Source organism: Oncorhynchus mykiss, chromosome 3 (genome assembly GCF_057628025.1).
Source record: "Oncorhynchus mykiss isolate SJ-2025 chromosome 3, ASM5762802v1, whole genome shotgun sequence".
NCBI classification, from domain to species: domain Eukaryota; kingdom Metazoa; phylum Chordata; class Actinopteri; order Salmoniformes; family Salmonidae; genus Oncorhynchus; species Oncorhynchus mykiss.
In genome coordinates, this window is record NC_143024.1 from 27,567,000 (window position 1) to 27,572,500 (window position 5,501).

Below are 5,501 nucleotides of genomic sequence, written 5' to 3' on the forward strand. Positions count from 1 at the left end.
GGATGTCAGAGTAGAAAGGGCTGAGACACTGTGTGGGTGTCAAAGTAGAAAGGGCTGAGACAATGTGTGTGTGTCAAAGTAGAAAGGGCTGAGACAATGTGTGGATGTCAGAGTAGAAAGGGCTGAGACAATGTGTGGATGTCAGAGTAGAAAGGGCTGAGACAATGTGTGTGTGTCAAAGTAGAAAGGGCTGAGACAATGTGTGTGTGTCAAAGTAGAAAGGGCTGAGACAATGTGTGTGTGTCAAAGTAGAAAGGGCTGAGACAATGTGTGTGTGTCAAAGTAGAAAGGGCTGAGACAATGTGTGTGTGTCAAAGTAGAAAGGGCTGAGACAATGTGTGGATGTCAGAGTAGAAAGGGCCGAGACAATGTGTGTGTGTCAAAGTAGAAAGGGCTGAGACAATGTGTGGATGTCAGAGTAGAAAGGGCTGAGACAATGTGTGGATGTCAGAGTAGAAAGGGCTGAGACAATGTGTGTGTGTGTCAAAGTAGAAAGGGCTGAGACAATGTGTGTGTGTCAATGTAGAAAGGGCTGAGACAATGTGTGTGTGTCAGAGACGACAGGGCTGAGACAATGTGTGTGTGTCAGAGACGACAGGGCTGAGTCAATGTGTGTGTGTCAGAGACGACAGGGCTGAGTCAATGTGAGGTTGTCTGTGGCCGGGGGGAGGTGGGGGGTAGTGTGCTATGGCTGGTGTGTGTAAATGGAGTTTCTGCTTTGCGCCTCGCCGCTCATCCACATCCTCCAATGCTAAACACCAGCCCCCGCTGAAATGGGCATTTAATAAAAGCTGCTTCCCTCCGCCAGAACTGATCAAATTACTGTAACCCATCATCAGTGAGATAGGTCTGTTTGTGCCTTAATTACATTTGGCCTGTGTGTGATGTTGATGCTTCTTCACTTCACATCAACTCGTGTCCCATCACTATCATATTAATGATAATTCCCTCACCACCTTCCCCCTCTCTCTCTCTCTCTCTCTCCCTCTCTCTCTTTTTCTCTTTCTCTATCTGTCTCTCAACACCTCAGACAGACAGACAGTGAGTGGATCCTCTATCTTCACTACTCCATGAGTTCCAGAAAGGAAGGGAGAGCACACTTTGATACCTGAGCCTCAGATTGTGTTTGTATCTCTCAGTATTACTTCCTGGTTCTAACTATTATTATTTGTTTTATGGGCTAATCTTGGGCTAATGTAAATTGTTTTATGCATCGCTACTTTTGAAACTTTTGAAACTTTTGTAACTGTTTCACAATAAATGAGTAAACAGATGGAATTGGAGCAGGTGGGGTGGTGGGGATGAAGGGGGAGGGGCAGTGGGTGTGTGTGACCGTGCTGGGTTGACATGGCTTCTGGGGCAGAAGATAGAGCTATAATTTCCTTCTCTGCAGCGATAAGGCCAGAGACCTGTCAAAGCATTGGAGGAGAAGCCTGAAATGCGAAAATTGCTTGAATATTAAAACCTTCTTTTTTGGGGGAGAAAAAAAAAGAAACCCCAGTAAATGATTTTCTCTTCTGGTGTTATGTTTTGGCCTACGTTGTGTCCTGTCCTGTCTGACCCAGGCTTACCAGTTAATGACAAACCAAAAACACACAACCAAAACAATGTAAATGGTTGGCATTGCATTTACCATCCAAACGACTGACAAGGTTAAGGGCTATATTCTATTCGTATGGCGAAAATGTAGCTTTACAGTGTGATTGAAATGTAAAGGCCATGGTCCCGCGTTAGCAGACTGCATTCCCTCTGCAGCTGTCAGCTCAATAGGAAATTCCCTTTACATTTCTATCTTCAGCGATACAAAATGAAGAGTATCCCAGCTCCAATCAACATACAACAAATACAATGACAACAACGATACCAACGGCAACATTAGCAACAATCTACCAGGGCTGAGAAGCTCTGCATGTCAGCTTGAGCTGCATGTGGAAAACAAAAGGTGACGTCTTTAATTAAGTCTCTCAGGAGGCGTTTAATTAAAACCAATGTTTAAATTAAACCGTTCATTTCTTAAGTCATTTGTTTATTCTCTGATTATGATTCAAGGCATTTAGTTTGCTCATCTGGTCAGTCAAACATTCCTGTTTGGGAGGGTATAAGACTGGCACCTATCAGTATAGAAGCCCTCTATGCCAGGATTTCTCAAACTCGGTCCTGGGGTCTCTCCTGGATGCACATTTAGCTTTTTGCCCTACCACTACACAGCTGAATCAAATAACAACTAATCATCAAGCTTTGATGATTTGAATCAGCTTTGTGGTGCTGGCGCAAAAACCAAATCTCCAGGACTGAGTTGGGGAAACCTTACTCTATGGCATCATAATTGATTTCAGTTTGCATGCTGAACGTGCAATGAGTTGGAGAAAGAAGTCAAATACAATCTGGTTGAAGCTTGACCCTGTCATATGAAGCACACCAAAGAAATAGGACATAATTGCATGAGAAATTATTTCCAGGGGAGAGAGACAAATAAATTGGGCTGTTTTCCAAGTCAAGGTTGTGTTCACCTCTGAGGAGCTCTCTACAGTAATAATGGGAGCAGAGTGTGTGTGTGTGTGTGTGTGTGTGTCCCATTAGGGGCATTGCATTACTTTCCTCTTTGTTCTCTGTCTGACGACTCATCTCTACTAACGGCCATAAACCCTTGTCTTTGAGTCGGCATGCAAATGGCTGCCGGACAGAAAGGTGGTGTTGGACGGATGCATCGGTTTAATGACAGTGTTTGTTGGACAGTTAGTGACTATCAAGCTGATGGTGGAGGGTACAGCTGGGTGTAATTGTGGGGCTTGGTGGAGCGGAGGCCGGCTGCTTTTCTGTAATGTTATGTACTAATGGGGATTCACTTCAAAAGAACCCAATCAACCGCCTTTACCTCTGTCATCCTCTCTCTCTCTCTCTCTCTCTCTCTCTCGCTCTCTCTCTCATTCGCTCTCTCGCTCTTTCTCCTTATTTGTCAGTCTTTCTCCTTTCCTCTTCTCTCTATATCTCCGTGTCACTTTCTCACTCTCTTTTTCTCTCTACCACCTTCCCTCTCTCACTGTCCTCCTCTCTCCCATGCTAACACACATCCCTCTCTCCATCTCTAGCTTTACTTATCTTTTTCTATCTTCCTTCCTTCCCTTCTTTTTCTGTAATTACAGTTCATTTTCAGAAGGAAAGGGGGGATCGATGCATCAACATGTCAGTGATAGAGGATTGACCTCCATGGCCATGTTGTATGAGCTAAGTGTGTGTGTGTGTGTGTGTGTGTGTGTGTGTGTGTGTGTGTGTGTGTGTGTGTGTGTGTGTGTGTGTGTGTGTGTGTGCGTGTGCGTGTGCGTGTGCGCGTGCGTGTGCATGCGTGTGTGTTGTTGAGAGGAAAGGCTAGATCTTCTCCTTTAATCTTACCCCAGGATACAGCTCGACACAAAAAATAGAAAACATTCCATCTTTTGTTGGACTGAAACCAATAAAGGTGTAGAACAGCGTGTCATGCTGCATTGTGAGGTATCAGGCAGATAGATTCAGATGAAAACAATGAAAACAGCTGGGGTCTGATCTCGTACATTCTAATAACATGAACTTGTTATCCTTAGTGTTTAATACATTTAGGGAATATGCTTTTCTGACTCTGCATAGAGTATAATGTGCTCCAAGTCTTGTCGGCCTTGGTTGGACTTTAGAGTGTGAGTGTGTATGTTGGTTGGCTGAACAGTGCATAGGCAGACTGGGCTGCAGAATAAAGGGAGCCTGTGAATGGACACTGAGAGCTCCTCTCCCCTCTCCACTCCACTCTTCTCTTCAATAGTTGCCCTTATTACAGTTTTTCTCAATTGCTAAAACACTAAAAACCATTGGCTGAACTGAAGTTCTCAGTTGCCTGGACTCATTTAGCTAATTATGCAGTCTGTTGTCAATACCTTAAACCATTTCACATGATAAAACACAATTTGCAGATCTCACTTAGACTTTTCAGCAAAACTCTAAACACATTCTCATTCTCAAAACACATTCTGCACTCTAATGCACATGTCATCCATACTGGTAAACACAAGTGGCAACAATCAAATACAAATAGAGAACATATGTCATTGATTGAACACAACCACTCAAAACTGATTTAACCTGTTTCTAATGATGCGACACAACCAATATAAGCCAGTTCAGAGAGCAAACAGGTTGTTGAAGGTGGGAAGGAGAAAGTCTGAGAATGGATACTGTAGTACAGTGCATTGTAGGCTGTATACTGTACAATGGATAAATTGTATGGCCCTGAACATTGTGCTTTCCATTTATTAACAGTACTGACTGCTCAATAGATTTTGACTGGTTGCAGGTTCATATCAAAGAACAAGAATTACAGTATCACAGAGACAAAGGACAAGTTTGTGAGATGCAGGGTACAGTACTGTAAAAATAGGGGTAGAAGGAGGAGGAAGAACAAAAAGCAAAATTGCAAAGAGCAAAGCAGAGTAGTAATTTCTGATCAATTCTGAGCTACTATGATAGAACATGTTGTCGTTCATCAAAAGACAATGACGGAAAAATATTAATATTTTTTTAGATTAAAAATGTACTTCTTCCTGAGAAGTGTATGTTTTGAACAATGTGTTTTCTATTTTTCGGTGTATTGTTAACTGACTGCTTGAGAGTGAATATCATTTTGATCACTTTGTTTATGATTTGTGAGTAGTGTTTGATTTTGAATACAGGTAAAACTGTTTTGAGGCGAATGTTTCATTTTGCAAGAGGAGTCAGAGGTTATGTAAATAGTGCTTGAAGATGAGGTTTTGTGTTTACATTTTTCAGGAAACGGAGCAAGGTTTCAGAAATTGTGTTTTAGCAATTGAGAAAAACTGTAAAAACACAACCATTTTTAATATGGGTATTATTGAGAGTGAGAGGAGACACTGGATCACACAGGAAACACTCTTCTTAATGAGTGGTCTGATAGGCTTCTAAGGATTCAAAGTGATCTGATAGGCTACTAAGGATCCAATGACGATGAACTGACCAGCCTGATTAGATTAAAACAGCCTATTAAAATCGGTCCAATTCGCCTGAACAATGGTCAATATCTGATCAACGTTAGTTTAATTCTCTTATTTGTAAGTGGTGGGCATCCTGACATTAACATCTTGTCCCTCGCTCTTGTCATGACAGTTCACCACATAAAACCGAACCACCATGATTCAAATGGTAAGAAACCCACTGGTTGACCTAAATGACTAATGATGATAAATACAATCCACCTGTGTGTAATCAAGTCTCCGTATAAATGCACCTGCACTGTGATAGTCTCAGAGGTCCGTTAAAAGCGCAGAGAGCATCATGAAGAACAAGGAACACACCAGGCAGGTCCGAGATACTGTTGTGAAGAAGTTTAAAGCCGGATTTGGATACAAAAAGATTTCCCAAGCTTTAAACATCCCAAGGAGCACTGTGCAAGCGATAATATTGAAATGGAAGGAGTATCAGACCACTGCAAATCTACCAAGACCTGGCCGTCCCTCTAAACT